The following is a 20,395-nucleotide window of genomic DNA, read 5'->3' as shown; positions in this document are numbered from 1 at the left end:
CTTTTGGATCGATAGACTCTAGCTCCAAAAATAGCTACTAAATTCCTTCCTCAACTCATCCCTAACTCGATCAGCCAAGCTAGCTTCAAATCGAGTAGCCATCTCAAAAAACCTCCTCTCCACCACATCAAACCTCCTCTCCACCACATCATGGAGTTTTGCAATCATCTCAGGGTCCAATCCTCTTAGAGCCATCTCCCAAGATCTTTGTAAACCCTCTACAACAAATCCTTCCCACGCTCCTTGTGACAATCAAATTGTTGGCAAGTCAGCTCACAACCTGCCACCTTGTACGAACAATTAGGAACCACATCACAAGTCTAGGACCATGGATCTATAATCCACAAAATCTCTATGATCATGCCTCAACAAGATCAAACTTCCATCTTTGCATCCATCAATCCATCTACAAGTCCTTAGATCAAGATCAACTTAGATCTACTTCTCCAACCAAGTCCTTAGATCAAGATGAACTTAGATCTACTTCTCCAACCAAATCAAGAACAACCTTCACTCTAATACCACCTAACATAGTGCAAGGTAGGAGAATCCCCAAAGGAGGGATGTCGTAGCCCCCAGCTATACAACCATGCATCAAAAACATAATAATAAGAAGAAACAATGCAAGATCTAATACCAAATCATAATAATATATTCATAAAATATAATTGATTACATGCAATGTGTTGGGCTGTAAGGCCTTCCTAGTTATAGAAAAATACAAAGCAAGTAATAGTTCTCCAAGATCCCTTAAGATCCAAACCCAAACCCAAGCTAGTCCAGATTACACTCTGGTAGAAACCTCCAAGGAAGATCTAAACTTGTGCTTGCAAGCCCACCAAGAAATCTCCTTATTTTCCAAGCCGCAGCTACTAGCCCTTCTCAAACTCAATCCATGATCCAAGTATAGACCACCTCACATTTGGTGCTTTGTCCACACATTCACAACTTCATCAAAATCTTGTTGTAAATTGCCTCACATTCGGCACTCTACTTACAGACTCAGAAAAACTCACTCTTCAGCTACTTCCCACACCCACTCCTCTTTTGAGTGAATCAATAATGACTAAAGACTTCCCCACAGCCCATACTTATACCAATATAAGCCACAAGTTGGCCCAAAACATAAATTAAATGAAAATACATAAATTAAATGCCAAAGTCACCCTCCTAAAACAATTAAATTCCCAAAATCAATGTCTTAGTAAAATTGCAATATCTCCTTGCTCTAAATGAATTAGAACTCGAGCTTCAAATAATAGGTATAAATATAGGCCCTCTTCAATCCCTAAAATTTTCATCCTCTAACTCATTGTGTAAAATTATATAAATAGCCTATAATAGGCACCAAATTTCTAAGCAAAGCTGAGCTCCTCCCAGACCATGCCAAGTAACTAAAGACAATGCCGAGTGACCAAAGAGCATGCCGAGTCCCATGACCATGCCGAGAAACCATAGACCATTCTAAGAAACAAAGGACCATGCCAATTAACCATAGACCATGTTGAGCTCCCAAGACCATGCAGAGCTCCATAGACCATGTCGAGCTCCCAAGACCACACTGAGCTCCATAGACCATGTCAAGCTTCCAAGACCATGCTGAGCTCCTAGTGTATGCTGAGCACTAGTCCAAACACCCTCAAAAGCAACTGTTGAGCCTCCTTCCATGAACTCCAAAGTATTCACCAAGTAAATCCAAGATGCTCTTGCATCAATTGATATTAATGTGTTTGAAAGTAATTTAGAGAATTTTGCTGGTTGATTCTTGGTGAGATCTTATAGGTGTTATCTGTGTGTTTTAAAATTCCAAAGATTTTTTCCCTTGTTCAAGCCCAAATAAATCATGGGTTGTATGGTTTTGAATGTTGAGGTGTCTTGATATTTGGACTTTGGTCCCAAAAAATTTGGAATAAATATGATGATTTCTTGGGCTGCCAAAAGTTTAGGATTCTTTCAAAAAGTCTTGTCTTGGCAAGCCATAGCCATGTCTTTATTAGTGATGTCATAATATATGTTAGAATCATCACTTAGGTGCAAGGTACCTTGTATGTTTGGGGAATTGAAGGTACTTGTGTTAGGTTTACTGAATTCAAATGACTGATTTTCTTCATCCTCGAGAGTTATAGGTACACTTCAACATCTAGACTGTATAGGTATGAATATGGCTTCAAAATTGGGACTCCATTAAACCATTTCATGTGTAGGGAAATTTTAAAAAGGAAATATTATAGTAGATGTGCTATTTAGGGTCAGTTGTGCCATTTCTTATTTATTAGGGTTTTGCAGATACATACTCAATAGGTCCACAAGTAAAGGATGTAATTCTTTAGTTGGTCCTTGTTTAATGTTTGAGGTTTCTTGATCTTTTTTTGGGTCTTGGATGAGGTATGGTTGTGCTTACATCTCAAAAAATAAGGGTTGATACAGTTCTTCTTGTCTATGGGCTTATTGTGTCCTTGTAAGTGTTGGCATGATACCTAAGAGTGTAGATGCAATGGAGATAACCCTAAATGGAGACTTTGCCTCCCAAGTGCACACCTAAACTACCAACTATGCTCTAACGATACTTGGGGCCCTGAGGGTAAGAAGTTGGTAACCAGAAGGTATGCAGATGGTAAAAAGATGTTTTTTAGGGTGACAAATATGCAGAATGTGGATGATCTAAGTGTTTTTAGGTGTTTTCTAGGGTTTAGGGATACAATGTGAGCTATGAGAATGCATTTTAGGGTTTTGGAGCTTAAAATGAAATCTATAATTACCAAGTGCACTTTGAAACTACCAACTATGCACTAAAACTACCAACTATGCACCTGAAGTGTGCATTTGGTAAAACATATGTGCAGTTGGTAAAATAGGGAAAAACTTGATAATATGGAAGTGGGTATGCAAGATATATATTTTGGATATTTAAGGGTTTAGGTGTGTTATGAAATCTATGGAAGTGAAAAATGACATAGGGTTTTTTTTATGCAAGATGAAAATGTCCTAAGGAAATGATGCACAAATGCAAATGTGAATGACGTTTTAGATTTTGACTAATGGGTATGAAAATGACTCTATCGTATGCAAAATGCAGATTAGGGTTGGACTTTGAATTTGGGGATGATGTTAGAGGTTGATTTATGCAAGTTGGATTATGAAAAGGGAGGTATGTTAAGGTTGATAATGACATTTAGGACATGCAATATGGGAATATGAGATCAAGAATACAAGTGGATTGATAGACAAGTTGATGGCATTTGATATTGGAAGAGATGCTAGGGTTTTGAACTATGAAAGATGAATTGGTTATTCAACTAGGATTAATAAAAATGACATTTAGAGAGACTAGGAATATGATGATGCTATGAAATGGGTGTATGCAAGGTTTTGAATTTAGGATAAAATCTTTGGAAATTATTAGTCTAAGAGTTTAACCTTGTGAAGATGGACTTTGGATCTTGACCAAAAAGAGACAAAAGTTGAAAAAGATCAAGTTTATACAAATTACAAGGTCAAATCCATCAAGACATAGATAGAGTTTGACCAAAGAAAATGATAAAAATGATAAAAAGACTATGGTCAAGATCCATCATCTATCAACATTGGGAGATATTCTAAGACTCATACTTTGTTCTAATTTTTGACTAAGCTCAAAGGTTTTTGAGGTTTAAAATGAGGTTTAGGGACAATAAAAATGATGGTTATTTTGATTGGATATTCAATATGCAAGGTCCTAGGATGAAAAATGATGTTTGGGGTAAAATATGATGTTTTGGGTCATGTTCAAAATAAGGACCTATACAGGCTTCTATAGGAAGTTTTGGGGTCCCAAAATGTAGTCTAAAGGTCCAAAATGATCATGCTGGTCACCAAGTGTGCTATGAAAGCACCAAGTTCTATTTGATAGAACAAAATATGCCTATGGTTCACTTGGTGATATTTTGAGTGCATCTAGTAGTTTCATAGTGTAGTTGGGAGACTAGGTTGAAAGCTTATTGATTATGGACTAGGTGATTGTCAAATTGGTGTACTAGAGAGATAGGTTGTTGGGGATGATGTTTTGATCATATTGGAGATGTAGAATGAGGTTTATTACTTGATTAATGAAGACTAAGGAGTACATAATGAAGGTTAGGACATGCAGAGTGAAGTTCAGGACATGATCAGAAGGGAAAGCTATCCAAGCACCTAGTGACAATTTAAGGATCCCAAAATGTTATCTGGAAGTCTAAACTAAGTGTTCAAGAAACCAAGTGTGATAAATCAGAGTGAACTATGCCCATGGTATAGGTGGGGCCAATTAGAGCACAACTAGTATTTTCAGAGTGCAGTTGGTAAAGTGGTTTGAAACTAAGGTGATCTTGGGCTTGGTGACTATCAAACTATTGTTCCTGAGAGATACATGATAGAGGATAGTGCTATGATCATACCAAGGATGAAAAATCAAGGTTAGGACACATAGAATGAGTGTTAAAGTATAGAAAATGATGGTTGGGTATGCAAGAATGTAAGTTGGGAGATGGAAGATGCAGATTTAGGGTTGGAATGCAAAGACTAAGGGATGCAAAATGAAGTCTAAGAAATGAAAAAAAAAATATAAGGGATACAAAATGAGGACTAATGAAATGCAAAATAATTCCTAGAGGATGCAAGCATGAAGCTCAAAGAGTGGCAAGTGTAATAATTTGCAATGCAAGGATAGAATCTAAGTCATGGCAAGCACTCCTAAGTTTACAAATTTCCATGTTTTCAAGGTTTCAAATGTTTGGACAAAAGTTTGCAATGTGTTGACAAGAGGTGTAATGTTTTGATAATGTGTGATAGTATCCAAGGTTCAAGGTTTTTTTTTGTGTGAGTTTGCAAATTTGGTTTTATCTTGATTAATGTTGTTCACACACACAAGACAAAATAAACAAGAATAACTGTTGATAAGTACGAGATAATTTCCACAAGTCAAATTGTGATATGGCTATCAAGATTTAACTATGTAAATTTGAGTAAAACTCATTGACCCATGTTTCATGAGTAGTGATTCAACATGAATCCATCTCTCATGAGAATAAATGGAACACTTAGCACTCATTAGATCTAGGTGATGCTCATAAGGGTGAAGCACTGTGACTTCCCAGGAGGCCACACATCCCAATATGTCTCTAGCCTGAGCATGCTTAACTACAAAGTTTCCTCCATGGTTAAACCCAAAGCTTGCAACTACATTTACTTTGTAGTTAAGTGTGCTCAAGATGGAGTAGTACTGGGATGGGTGACCTCCCAAAATGTCCCAATTTTTTACCCCTATGAGCATCACCTAGATCTAATGAGTGCGAAGTGTTCCATTTATTCTCATGAGAGATGGATTCATGTTGAATCACTACTCATGAAACATGGGTCAATGAGTTTCACTTAAAATCACATAGTTAAATATTGATAGCTATATCACAAGAATAACTATTGTTAAATTGAAAAGACAAACTACAACCTACACTTTAAGACTATATTTGTTGAATTCACACTTTAACTAAAGTTTAGCCATGCCTATCCAGTGTGAAAAGCCTAGGATTTTAGCACTATAGGCTCCTCCTTACAACACACTCACTTCTTAGGGCTACCAAGATCTAAATCCCAATGGTCATCACTTCCTAAGGGACCATTACCTTTACTAAGGACCACACACATGTGGGATGTCTTCATGGGCATGGGCAACCTCTTGAGCTAGTAGATAGAAGGGATTTTGGCTACTAAGACAATGTGTTTAGTTCAAGCATTATATTTGGAAAATGGATGATAAACTTCTATAGAAGGTCTCGTAGCCTTGAGAATCAGGGTTTGACACACCACAAGGGTACTAGAGGAGAGATATTACACAACAAAACTATTGACATGAGATTAACTGTATCAAGTTTGTTGTAGTGGCTGGAATGTTTACCTAGCTTTGGCCCATTACCACTTTGAGGTCATCCCTTGGGGCTCACCAAGTGGTGAGTCTTGGGTCCAAGGTAGGCCTTTCTAAAGAAGTTACACAGATTTCTCTTGCACCCAAGATCCATGAATGACAAGGGGAGAGATTACATCCATGTAAATCCTAGAGTTCTAAACAATGCATGGACACTAGACATAAAATAAAATTCTTTTTAGTCCACCAAATGAAGTGTTATCTAATCTAAGAAATCCACACACAATGTTTAGACAAGCACATGAGTCTTCAACAATGTCCTACAAAAAAAAAATAGTGGTTTGTAATTGATATATATTCTCCCAATAATTGATACATGCTGCAAATAGATCATTAGTAACATGAATACATCTATCCTAGGTCCTAGAATGAAATGGAAACCCTAGATGCATATTTTGATAAAAACATGTGGTTTTCGTGAACCAACTATGCTCTAACATAGAAGATTATGCCCCAGAAGGCTAGAAAAAATTAGTAGGCCCCCACATCCACTTATATAGTGATAATGATTCCCCTAGTGTAGTTGGGGCTTGTTTGAGCATAGTTGGTAGTTTCTAAGTGCAGTTGGGAGAGTGGGTGCATATTATGGGGAAATGAGGCCAAAACAATACCCAGAACTTGAAAAATCTAAAATCTACTCAACCAAGTGCACTAAGATAGTGTAGTGTGCACCTTTAGTGCACTTGGGGCCCATAAGGGTGCATTTGGTAGTTTTGGAGCATAGTTGGTTAGGTGTGGACAATAGACAAGAGTTATGGTGACTCCTAGGCCCCTAAAACAATTTCCTAAGGGTCCCAAGTGCACCCTAATAGAGTAGAGTGCACACCTAAGACAACAAGCTATAGAAATGCATAAATGAAAGTTGAAAACATGTTACTAGGCCTCCTAATTAGACTAGGTGTGATTAGCAAGAGAAAATAAGCATTATACCCCTCCAAACAAGCTCCTTCCTTGCACTTACAAGCAAAAAACTAATAAACCCAAGTTAGTTCGCATGATGTTCATGTTAGGTTCACCAATTGTAGGACTAGAAAATGGGTTACAATCTAGAATACTATGAGGAACCACAAAAATCAATAAAAATACGCTAAAACTCTTCTAATCTACCATAAAAGTGAACTAAAACAAAGAAAGCAACATATGTAAAACTCCCTCTTTTAGTTGTAGCTCTCATGTCCTTCTCTCTTCTCCATTTGATGTAGCTCCAATTACCTATAGTGCACACAATTGAAAGAAAAATCTTATTGAGGAGATGATGCTATTGAGAATACTAGAAGGGTGATTTCAATCCTAATAAATGCTAGAGAGAAAGAATATGAGAATATGGCTCTTAAGGATCAGAAATGGGAGCAAGATGGCTCAGTTTATAGCCAGCATGCAAGAGGAGAGAATTGAATGAAAGGATGGACACTTGTCACAGAAAATGTGCAACTTGGCATGATATTCCTTAGAATATCCATGATGCATATGACACAAGATGCCAAATATGAGATTCTATGACACATGAAAGTCAACATGGCTAAAAGTGGAGGAAAATATATGATGTGCATATGACACCTCAAAGCTACTTGTAGCCATGAATCTATGATGGTGGAGGCTTATTATAGGCATGTGTAAAGAATAAAATATATCAAAATTTAACATATTTTAGCCAAGTTTAGTGATAATATCTATGATGCCTCATGTCCACGTGTCAAGAATAGGTGGAATATTTGGATTAAAAATTCATATGTCCACACAAATGGAGATTAGTAAAATGGAAATTAGAAGTGGAAAATAGGAGTTAGGAAATTGAGAATTCTCATAGTTTACGAAGATGAATCAATCAATTAATTAATATCAATTAAATGATTAAACCAATAGTGGATTAGATTATGGGTCATGAAAGTCAACATGGCTAAAAGTGGAGGAAAATCTATGATGTGCATATGACACCTCAAAGCTACTTGTAGTCAAGAATCTATGATGGTGGAGGCTTATTATAGGCATGTGTAAAGAATAAAATATATCAAAATATGACATATTTTAGCCGAGTGTAGGGATAATATCTATGATGCCTCATGTCCATGTGTTAAGACTAGGTAGAATATTTGGATTAAAAATTCATATGTCCACACAAATGGAGATTAGTAAAATGGAAATTAAAAGTGGAAAATAGGAGTTAGGAAATTGAGAATTCCCATAGTTTATGAAGATGAATCAATTAATTAATTAATATCAATTAAATGATTAAACCAATAGTGGATTAGATTATGGGTCATCTAATCCTATAGGATAAATTAGTAAATAATTGGCCAATTTGTTGAAATGAATGATGATAATATCATTTGATCAAATGTGATGATTATACATATTGACTAGGATGATGGTGGGTAGATCAAAGCCATGCTAAAATTGATTGACTAATTAGGATTGATAACATGCCAAGGAAGCATGACATGGATTAAAAACATGACATTTAACAGACATTGTAAATGCCATAGGATTGAAATTGGTTGATAAGGTTAACCATAATAACATCAACAGGTATTGTCAATGTTATTAAATTGGTTTGATGATGCCACAATCTGACATTGAGGGACTTGACAATGTCAAAGATCAGATGATAAGGATGACATATTTGACCTAGCACTAAGGGACATGATAATGCTAAGATTAGATTTGATAGGTTTCCAAGGCATTGAGAGACATGGCTATGCCTAGGGTTTGATAGATAATGATTGATTTGAGATATATGACATATTTTGGGTTGATTAGGGCTAATTTGGGGTCATTTTAGGTTGATTTTGGATGATTCCAAGTTGATTTGGGATGATTCTGGGTTGATTCTAGAAATTTTGGATAAAATGGGAGTTAGTTTCAAAGTGATCTTCAATTGATTTGAAAGGGGATATGAATGATGAAGGACATTGTCAAAACTTGCTCAAATGATAATCAAGTTTGGCCAAAATATTGGAATTAGTGAAATGACAAAATGGGATGAATTAGTATGAAAATGTGATTAAACTAATAGATATGAACCATTTTTAGCATCTACACCACCCACTTATTAAATTAGTTTGTAGAAGTTATAATGTATACATGTCCTATAGATGAGGAGGGGTTAATTGGGCCAATAAAATCATTTCCCCACTATTGAAAGGGGCCTTCTAGGAAAGGCAACCAATTGAGGTTTTCCAACTAACATTTTGCACTTTTAATATTGGGCCACCCATTTGTAAGCATCCTTAAACATACCTAACTAGTAATAACATTACCTCAAAATTTTATATGTTGTAACTATAGAAAAATTTCCACCACAAGCTTCATCATGAAATTATTTGAGTAGTCTCTCTTGCCGAGGCTTATCTACACATCTCAAAAATGTGTCATCAATTGCACTTTTGTACAATTGATTATCATAGATGACATACTTAGTAGACTTGGTCCTAAGATCTCTCCTCTTCTTATAGGTCAAATAATTGGAGAATTCTCCATAAGTGAGGAAATAAGAAATATTTTAAAACCATGGGTCTTGGAGACTTACCATCAAGATTCTTGAGACTTTTTCTTCTTCACTTACCTCCCAGTTTTCTACAATTGCTCTACATAAATCATTGCCTTAGACCAACTTTTTTGGCTTTAAGTCAAATTCATATTCTTGGAGTTTAGCTTTCCTTTCTCCTCTTGTATTGAATCCTATCTCTTACTGAATTAGGATGCTCTTGATTGTTAAATCAAGAGCATACACAGTAGAGTATGAATGAAAAATATAAAATATGAAGTTTTTGAGGGCTCTTACCATTACATAAGCATGCTTTTTTGTTTGAGAATACTTCAATTCATTTTCCTTAAGAGTGCTCATGAAAGAAATAGGTGCTCGAATACCTTCCTTATTTTCTTGCATGGGTATGACAGATAATGTATGGGCTGGTGCATAGTGATACAAAATAAACTCTTTGGTATAATCCAGGTGAACTAGGACAAGATCATGGACAATAGAAGTTTTGATCTCATTAAAGGATTTTTTTCCAAAGTCACTCCACTTAAAATTTTGACTTCCCTTCATCATGTCTATTATGAATTTTGTGATTTCAAAAAAATTAGCCATAGAAACACCTTAAAAATATTTACTTGACCAAAGAAGGATTTGAGTCCTATCTTGCTTGCTAGAAGATTGAGTTGTTGTATGGCTCTGACACAATCATCATCAATTCAAATGCCTTCTTGAGACACTATGTGACCTAGAAACTTTCTCTCTATAATAGAAAAGACAAACTTCTTGGGGTTAAGGGGATTCCATGCTCCGTGCATCTCTTCAACACCTTCTCCAAGTCTTTCAAATGGCTTTTCTTTCCTTGGAGAAGACTCTCAAATCATCTAAGTAAATGACAATAATTTTGTAATTTAAATCTAAAGAGGATGAATGCATGGCTCTTTCAAAATGATCTCCAACATTAATTAGCTCGAAGGGCATTCTATTGTAAACAAAGGTTCCTCAAGGAGTGGTGAATGATGTCTTAAATTGATCATTTGGATCCACTTCAATATGGTTGAAGCCTAAAAAAATATCCAACATAGACATCATTTTAGGTCCTTCCACTATCTTTAGTAAATGATCCATGTTAGGGAGAGAATAGTTATCTTTGAGAGAAGCTTGATTCAAGTTTCTAAAGTCAACATAGATTCTGATCTCCCCACTCTTTTTCTAGATAGGGACAACATTATCTACCCAAGTTGAATGGTATATAAGATAGATGATGCTTGCTTCTAACATCTTATGGATCTCTTTGAAGAAGAAATTTGAGATCATTGGGTTATAGTTGTGTTTCTTTTGTATAAAAGGAATTGCATCAAGCTTAAGGGGAATATTATGTTTAAGCTCACCATTCTTGAAAGTTTTAAATCCTCATAACCCCAAGAAAAAACATCTTCATATTAAAAAAGAAACCCTTTAGCTCTAATTATTTTTTAATAGAGTAACTACTATCGATAATAATTATTTTAGGCTTAAACTTAGTGCCTGCATTCATTCCCTCATAATCTCTAGAGGTCCCACCTTTCCTACCTCTTTCTCTTCTTATATATGCATCATGTCTATTAAATTTTTTTTCTAAGGAGATTAGATGCCTAGGAATTTTGTTACCTTTTAGTTTTTTAGTATCGAGCTCCAAATATTTCTTTCTATTAGGACAGAAGTATTGGTAGGAGATTTTACTTCCTTTGAGGCATGGGTCAGTGAAAGGCTTAGCTCCTTCTAGGAAATACTAGATTTGTTTTTCATTAGTGAAGACTTTCCATGATTCAACATTATCAATTGCATTAGGTCTAAAGAAGACTTCAACCTTATATTCCTTGTCTTTGAATTCTAGATGAGGTAACAAAAGAGATGAAGAGGCAACTGGCATATCTGCCCTTAAATTTCTCTCCTTTGGAACAACTTGTACAGAGAAGGAATCCAGATCTTCTATTTCATACCAGGCTCTATTCCTATAGTTTCAAAGTCTTGAATTCTTCATAGTATATTGACTTCAAACTTGTCTTACTATTATTTCTACATCACCTTGGTCCTTTCTAGTTTTCACTCATTTCTTCTTTGTGGCAATGATACTTAAAAGAAAAGCCTCATATTCTAAAATATTATCTAAGTATTTTAACTAACTTATATGGTAGTTGTGTCAATTATCCCTCAGGGGAAATGAAAACTATGCCTGCTTTTGATCCTACAGTTGCACAACTACCATCAAACTCTAAAATCCAAATCTCTTGGTCATCAAGAGGGTCTACTTCTTCTTCAAGAGTGCTAGAATTGGTAAACATTATATAATTCCCATATTTCATTTCCTGGTAAAAGAATTGGTCCTTGGGATCATTAGATTTTATCACAGTAAATTTGGCCTTTTCATGAGGTTCAAGTTTGATCCTTTTGTCACAAATGGGACTAATGGCTTGAGACCAATCCAATTCAATTTCTCCTCGCATCTCCCTACAAAATCTCCTACTTAGTAGCATGCCATAATTAGTAGGGATGTCAACCACTAGGATAGTCAATTTCATTCTTTTTATTAGATGTGTAGTTAGGGATACATGGACATCTTTCACTTGACCTATTAGGGCAACCTATTTTACATCCATGGAGCAGTAATTCCTAAAGTTCTTGGTTAAGAGAATGCACAATAGTGGAAGGCATAACTTTTTCTTATGTACAAGAGTCAATGATAAAATTACTCAATTTATGACCCTAGACATAGAGAGTTACATAAAAAGGATCTGGTTTCTAGCCAGGTGAATTTGTTAGGACTAAAGATTATTCTTCACCAAATAACATAGGTAGGATTGGTTTTTGGTCAGTAGTGGGGTATTCTCTACTGCTAGAGTCAATACTAGTGGCATTGATATTCAATCAAGCTTTATTACTAAGATTATTTCTACAATATTCAACTTTATTTTTCAATTCAGATGGATTATATTTCAGGTATTCTAGAGGGGAAACTTGAATAAGTGCATCTTTACAATATTGAATAATGACAAATAAAGGATTATGCTTACCACTTGTCTCTGATCTGGATAGATCTTTGTTTGAGTTGAAGGAGGAAGAAGTGTTGGTCATGACTAGTGTAGTAGAAGGGGCAATATAACATGAGTTAGACTTATTAGAGCCTTATTCTTTTGGCTTCTTGTAGTCATTATCATATGTACTCTATCCAAAGTAGTGAAACATTTGGATCCTCTCTCTGAATCTAATTCATACTGCAAATAAAATGTTCTAGAATCACTAAGAGAAGAATCATCTTCACTTTCCAAATGTTCCACTTTTAACTCATTACTTGTATTTATCTACTTATATCTATTTATTTAAGGGAATGAGTGGAAAATGCACATGCTTTATTTCTTAGGAGATGCCTTGATTTCAAACCTATGTACTACAATGTTTTTTCATTGTATTTCTTTCTAGATGTGTCTTGATAGGGCTATTGATATGAAGAAGTTGGCTTAACTATTTTCCTTTTCATGACTATCATTTTGTGTGACAATTTTTGAAGCATTTCTATTATGTTATTGTCAATGCCACTAATGGAGCTTATGGGAGTGCCACTCTAAATTTCCCTCTTCAATTTCTTGATTGCTATCAAATTGTCCTCTAGTTCTATGGCTAGAGTTTGAGTAGCTTGGAGATTTTCCACATGTGCTCTTCTAATTTGAAAGATAATATATGGAGGCATAGAGTCAATGAATAACATCTTCTAATTATCTACATTTGGTCTACTTGTAGGAGGAATTCAATTAACCAACTTGTTGAATCTTGCAATGAATTATCTCATGGGAATACTTGGTTCTTTCTTGATTTAAGTGAGCTGAGACAAAAATGCATGTTCATCTTCTATTCTTTTATATCGAGCTTCAAATCAGTTTCGCATGTCATCCGAGGTTGTGATGCACCCAACAAGAAGATGTTGGGAGTAATAAGCTACATTTTCAACTATTGTCTCAATGAAAATTCTTATGGCCACATCTTTATGTTGAGTGTAGACAACACTATAGGCTTCAAATAAATTAGTGATATGTTCATCTATAGAGACCTTCCCATCACCATTGAATTTAGGGAAGTTATTTCAAAACACTCTTGGTAAGTCATTATTAGCAATAAGTTGTAGAGGTCCAATAGCATTACCCCAAATAACATCCATTGATAAAGGAAGGATAACTATGACTAGTTGGAAGGTAATAAAATTTGGGGCTACAACTCTATGTAGGGTGAGAGAATTATACAATGAAAAAATTGTGCGAAAGATAGGAGGGGAAGAGGAATAATTATGTCTATGGGAAGTAGGACAAGCTGGTGGGAATAGAGCCCCACAAATACCTTGAAACACTAGGTCCCTTGAGTAAGCTCTTCCTCTTCTTAGGGGGGCCTTCTTGCTAGAAATAGCGAATACTGAGAGCGGGGGGGGGGGGGGGGTGGGTGAATCAGTATTATACAAATTTTTATCACAAACTAGATATTATTTATTACTTTGAACCATGCATAAGAAAGTAAACAAGTAATGTTGAATAGTAAAAGTAATCATGTATAGATAAAACTCATAACACCATATTTTATTAACTAGGGAAACTCTAGCCAAGGGAAAACCCCAATGGGGATGATACCCATAAGATGAAATAATAATATAAATGTTCCTTATTAGAGGATGGACCCTTTTAGGAGACTATAAGTACATTCAATACATAAGAGTCCCTGTTAGGAGACTTTGAATCCCTGTTAGGAGTTGCGGTATAATGAATGCAAGAAGAGCTCATTGCCAAAAAATGCAAATTCAATTACAAGAAGAGCTCACTACCTAAACAAGTAATTTAAGTTCCTCAAATACATAAGTAGACATTGTAGGTTCTTTTAGCCAATCTCTAACCTTGGCTTGATCTCAAATCACAAAATTAGGTTATCAAAATTTTTCTTTTGCATATGATATAAAACTTCACATTTACAACTTTCACATATATCTTCACAATTCACTCCCTCATTATTTTGGAAGATATCTTTGCATAAATACCATGTCTTTTCACAAATTTTTGCTAGGTTAGCTAAGACCAAAATAAACTTTCCAATTTAAAGTAAACATCTAGGATGTCGACCCTAATTGGTCAAGGAATTATTTTGTAAACAAAATAATTCATTTACCTTCATTTTGATGTTTTGTAAATCTTGATTATCTCTTTTCTATACTATTTGTATTGATGTCTAAGGTTATACACATCATCATCAACATGTACACTATTTCCATATATCTTCTTTTTCAAGAATAACATCATATAAACAAGTTATACATAAAACAATACACTATTATAAACCATACTTAGACAATTTTCTAAGTACCAAAAAGCTAAGTATCTTTATTTCTAAGGTTTACTTGAAGCATGTACATCATATGTTGCCATTAATGACAAAATTTACATATCTACATATAGCCAATTGTCAACAATCTCCCCCTTTGGCATTGATGGAAACAAAGTAGGAAAATTGGCTAAGTATTAAAGACTTTACAAAACTTATAACATTACTATAATTATCATCTATTACAAATATTCATCTTACAAATATTCCCCCTTTTGACATGAATAAAAAATGCATGAATTACTTACAATTTTCTCATACAACTTCTCCCCCTTTGACATCAATGACAAAGGTTGGAATGCCCAAAAAACTATCAAAAAGTTCTATCTAACTACTATTAAAAATTGTTAAAAAGTTATATCTAACTGCCTCAAGCTGATATAATCTCCATACAATCATTAAAATTTGTCTTTATACTATCCATACCTTTCTCCCATGTGTCCTTGAATACTTCAATAATAGTGAGAATTGAACATAAGGAATATGATGAAATCTCAACTATATTAAGTTTGGAATATATAAAATTGGAAAAGTGTCCTTTGCTTTAACACATTCCTCCAATTATCTCTCAATAGTTGATAGTTTCAGAGCTATAGATTCTTTGAAATCTGATAATCTTCTCAAATTTTGCTCTTTCTCAAATTCTAGTTTCCTGATGTCAGTGTGAATGCCAACAAATTGGCCTTCAAAATCATCAACTCTACTAGAGGTTATTGTAATTGACTTGTCAAAGCTTCCATCTCACTTAGCTTCACTTTCAACTTATTATCCAACTCTTTAGTCAACCTGTGAGATAAAGTACATTTTATGTACAAATTCTCGCCATCTTGTTGACATCTTCAAAGTTTCTTGTTATAGGTATCAAGAATCAACAAATAATTCTTTATGTTCTAACAAATAGTGCTAAAAAGATTAGTATCATGAGAAATTTGAGCCTTAGACTCTGCAACATTCAAAAAATTAGTAAATCCATCACCAAAATGATTTTACTAGACCACTTTGGCTCTCTGTTCGGGTGCTTTTGTATGTTTTTCTCCTAGAGTGCTATGCAATCTATCAGTCACCTCCATTAATGCTCTCTGTAGACTCTTGACTTTTTGATTCTTCTCAATTAACTTGTTAAAAGATGAGATCAAGCTAGATTAATCATCATCATCACCTATAAGGTCAACAAGAGATAGTGTAATGGATGAGCTAGATGCTTTAGTCTCATCTTCCTTTTGTTTCTTCTCTATTGTCTCCCTTGTCTTTCTCTCTTCTTCTTCCTTATCCTCTTTTTCCCTCCTTTCATGTTCTTTATTTTCTTCTTCTAGCTTCTTCTCCTCCTCAAGCAACTACAGCTTGGCTCCTTCAACCTTTTTATTTTCCTATTCTAACTACCTTTTCTCCTCTTCAATTAGTTTTAACTAATCTTGAATGATTTTAGAATGGGACTTAGGCTGATCACAACTTGCAAAAGGATCATCTTCAATATTAATAGTAATATTAGTTTGATCAATTTGGGTTGTATCACCACTTACTAACACTTCTAAAGTTTTCTCTACAATGGTAGGTGTTTTCTTTAGCTCAATCATCTTCTTGTCAATGGTTGCAACTATTTCACTTCTTATGACATTCTTCTTATCACACCCAAAATACAGAGGGCAAAAACACACATAATTTTTTTTTTTAAATAATTTAAATCCACTAAGTTTGACATATTTGTTTTCATAAGTTAAAGTGTAGGTACATTGTAGATAGAAACAGGTTCTTCAATCAAAACCCTTGACATACGATTTAGGTTTATGAACAATGAGTAGGAATAGATCGTTTAATTAAACTTTCATTATTAAATTGATTAATTAAATTAAAAAATCCAATTTCAATTAATTAAAAGATCTAACACATTATTACTTTTATTTACATTTAAAATATTTTACTCACAACACAAAGTATACCAAACCCACTAACAAACATAATTTACGACTACCCTAAAGTAGTATTAATATGTATGTTATAACATTATTTTAATCAAAATATTAACAACAATATAATTCAATTATTCTAATAATAATTTAAATAATTATAACTCTAATTATTCAAAACATAGAAATAGAAAGAACTCTCTAACTAAAAACATCACATTTAACAATAAATAAACTCTATTTAAACTTTATTCTAATAAATTTTTTGTTTAAATCTATAATAAAACATTCCTAATAATAACAATTAAATACAACTAAATAATAAAATAAAATAAAACATAATAACATTATCTACTAATCTAAAAATACTTTAACAAAAAATAACACTAACTACAAAATTTTAAAAAAACAATTATATTTGCCAACATTAAAAATATATTAATTAACTAAAATTTAAAACATATAAATTAAATTACCTAAAACATAACTATCTAAATTTTAAAACTTTATTTAATATATAAACTAACCTAAACCCTTAACTATCCTAACCACTCTACCCACCCTACCCCACGCACCTTAACCCTTACCCGTCCCACATTACTCCATGCACCCACGTGGGCGCAACGTCCCACATCGCCCCCTCCTTCCATCCTGTACAAAAATTACATGAGGCAATGTTGGAAAGGGATGTGCATTGGGTCAAGTGGCCCATCCCATCGACATGAAGATGCCACCCACAAGAAAATTATTGGGCCAATCAAGCGCCCAACTAAATTTGTAGGAGGGGTACATCAGCAAAGGGTACAAAATTTAATGCGTTAGTGGTCAAAGGGGATTGGGCCTAGGTTTAGAAGGGTAGGAAGAGTTATGAATAAAAGTTAAGTAGATAATATTTTTAGGATATTTAGAACATTTAGGATATTTGTTATGCATTTTCTTTTTAAAAAAAATATAATATTTAATAAGTTGAAAGAGACATTTGAGGAATCTTTTAGATACTTTGTTGTAAGAAAGACAATTAACCTTTTTCCCCATACAAAATCCAGTGAGCATTTTTTCTCTAGGGGGTAAATTTTTTCTTGTCCATTTTTTTCTAAGTGTAAACTTTTGGGTGCAAATTATTTTATTTTTACAAGTGAGGTATATATTTTTTTCTAATTGGATTTAAGCCAACCATATCTAATTAGTCAAGGGAAATATTATTTATTTTCTTTCTAACGTTGATTATATTCATTGAGTTCAAATATTGTGTTTTAAACAATGACATAGGATTACTTTGCTTCCTAAGAATTATGATAATACAATGAAGTCCAAATCAAGCATCAAATTTTTTTTAACATACTTTGAATCTTAAAATTGCATAGTTTAATATATATCACCATGTTATCTAATTAATCCAAATTAAATGAATATGATTTCCAAATATAACAATACCACAGTAAGGTAAACATCATCACATCTGAATTTTAAGTAACATATGCAAAAACTGAAAAACTATAAGACTCATATGCAAGAATACTACTCAATTTTATTTTTTATCGAACCACCTAATTTAAAGGCTCCATTAGAAAATAACCAAGAAGAAAACTTGAGATCGTTACCATTTCAACAATAAGTTTAAATATAACATTTTTACACAGGATTTCTATCCTGAGGAGAAATCTCCCAACATAACTAAATTTCAATAATTATTCTGAATTGCTTCTGCACAATAGGGAAACCATTATGAAGTCTACAACACATCATGATGATCATGGAGAGAATGAAAACTAATTGGGGGACAAACAATCTTAACATGAAGACAATTTCTACATTCACTCCCATCCAGGTTTGCACAATAGGTTCAACATTGAACCAAACTAGGGAGAAGGTGGATTTTTCCAATAGGAGACATCAAACACAACACCATAATAGGTACCCTTTCAGGGCTATAACTCAAGAACTTCCATTCTTTCAATTCTTATAATCCAAAACTCAAAACATGGTTTGTGCTAACGAGTAGGGGCCCATAACACTCTACTCTCTCTCTCTTCTCATCTTAAGAAGAGACTCTACACTGTCAGAGTCCAACTAAAGACCTCCTCCCATACATGGCCACTTCTATCCTATCTAAAGGTGAGTAATGCCAATACAACCCATACAATCCCTTCAAAAATCAAAGCAAAATACAAAGAAAAATCAATCAAGAAAAACTCATTTCAATCCATCCCAAACATATTCAACAAAAACACAACCATACATATGCAAAAAAAATGACTTAAGCATGAACACAACATGAAGAAAAAGAGCTCAAAGGGTTCCTACTTTCACAATAAGGTTATGGCAATTGAAAAATTTGAGATGAGTTTCCCTTCCTTCTCCTTCTCCTTCAATCTTGAATTGCTCTCTAAAACTACAGGTTGGGTGAACACTCATTCTCTCTCAAATTTGCCTCTAAATAAGATTCTAACTCAACCAACTCCAAAATGCAATAACTCCCCCACTTGCCTAAATGTTCTAGAGTCTTCTAACTCAACTAGTCACAAGGCTAACCTCAAGCTGGAGTTAAAGTTATCCAACTCATGATGAAAATATTCAATTTTCGTAATAAAGAAAAAATGGGGTTTTTGGGTGACCATAAAAGTCAACAAAAGGGGCTAGGTGGGTGGAAAATGGCCCTAACCCATACCCATACCCCTTAGGTACTTAGATTTCATGATTTTTGGTCTTTAGGACTAATTAGGGACCTATTAAAAGCTTGGAATTTTTTTAAAGACTTTCTAACAACCTTCAAAAAATGTAGATTACTCACTTATCCTAATTAGGGTAATTAATCTCAATTACTAAATGATTAGCAAAAAGGTCACTAACCTAGTCTAACTTAGATCTTTAGGTTACTTGGTTAACCCTAACTATCATGCTGGAATGCATATATGATTCACAAGCATCAAGCGACACTAAAAAATCACTGTTACAAAACATTAACACTTAAAGATTACAAAATGATACATTCATTCCATCCACGATACAAAAAAATATGAACAACAGGGTTTGCGTCTTTTGTTAGACTTAACCCTGATTTCCACAAATGGTACATAGGGTTCAGTTCTAATTCTTCGTTAGATTTTTTGACTAAAAATATCTTGCACAACTCATTGCACACAACAGTAGCTCAAGAAAATCACATGCATATATATATATATATATATATATATATATATATATATATATATATATATATATGTATGTATGTATGTATGTATGTATGTATATAACTCATTAGGATAAATCACATAACTTAGAACATAATCTTTCAATTAATTAACTATTTATCTCTCATTTGCTCATATACTTAACCTCTAAAATTGCATAATTAAAGTGTTAATTCTGCATTCACTTTCTACACAACTTCATCATTATACATGCTTATAAAACATTAAATAACATAATCAAACATCTAAAAGTAAAGCATCACACAACATAAGATAACATAATAATGTTCAATGTATCTGACAATATCTCAACATATCAAGTCATGAGTATCAAAATAATAATGTATCAACTATGCTATGATGGGTTGGGGTGAGACCTCACACTTCTCACCTCCCATAAGTAGAAATGGCCTCATCTTACTTCATAATTAAGGTGTTATTTTGTTCATCAATTTCCTCATTTTTTCTTCATCATCATTTTTGCACATAGTTCTTC

Source organism: Cupressus sempervirens, chromosome 4 (assembly GCF_028749045.1).
Source record: "Cupressus sempervirens isolate cs-2001-9-10 chromosome 4, ASM2874904v1, whole genome shotgun sequence".
Classification (NCBI taxonomy): domain Eukaryota; kingdom Viridiplantae; phylum Streptophyta; class Pinopsida; order Cupressales; family Cupressaceae; genus Cupressus; species Cupressus sempervirens.
Note: the sequence above shows the minus strand (reverse complement) of the source record.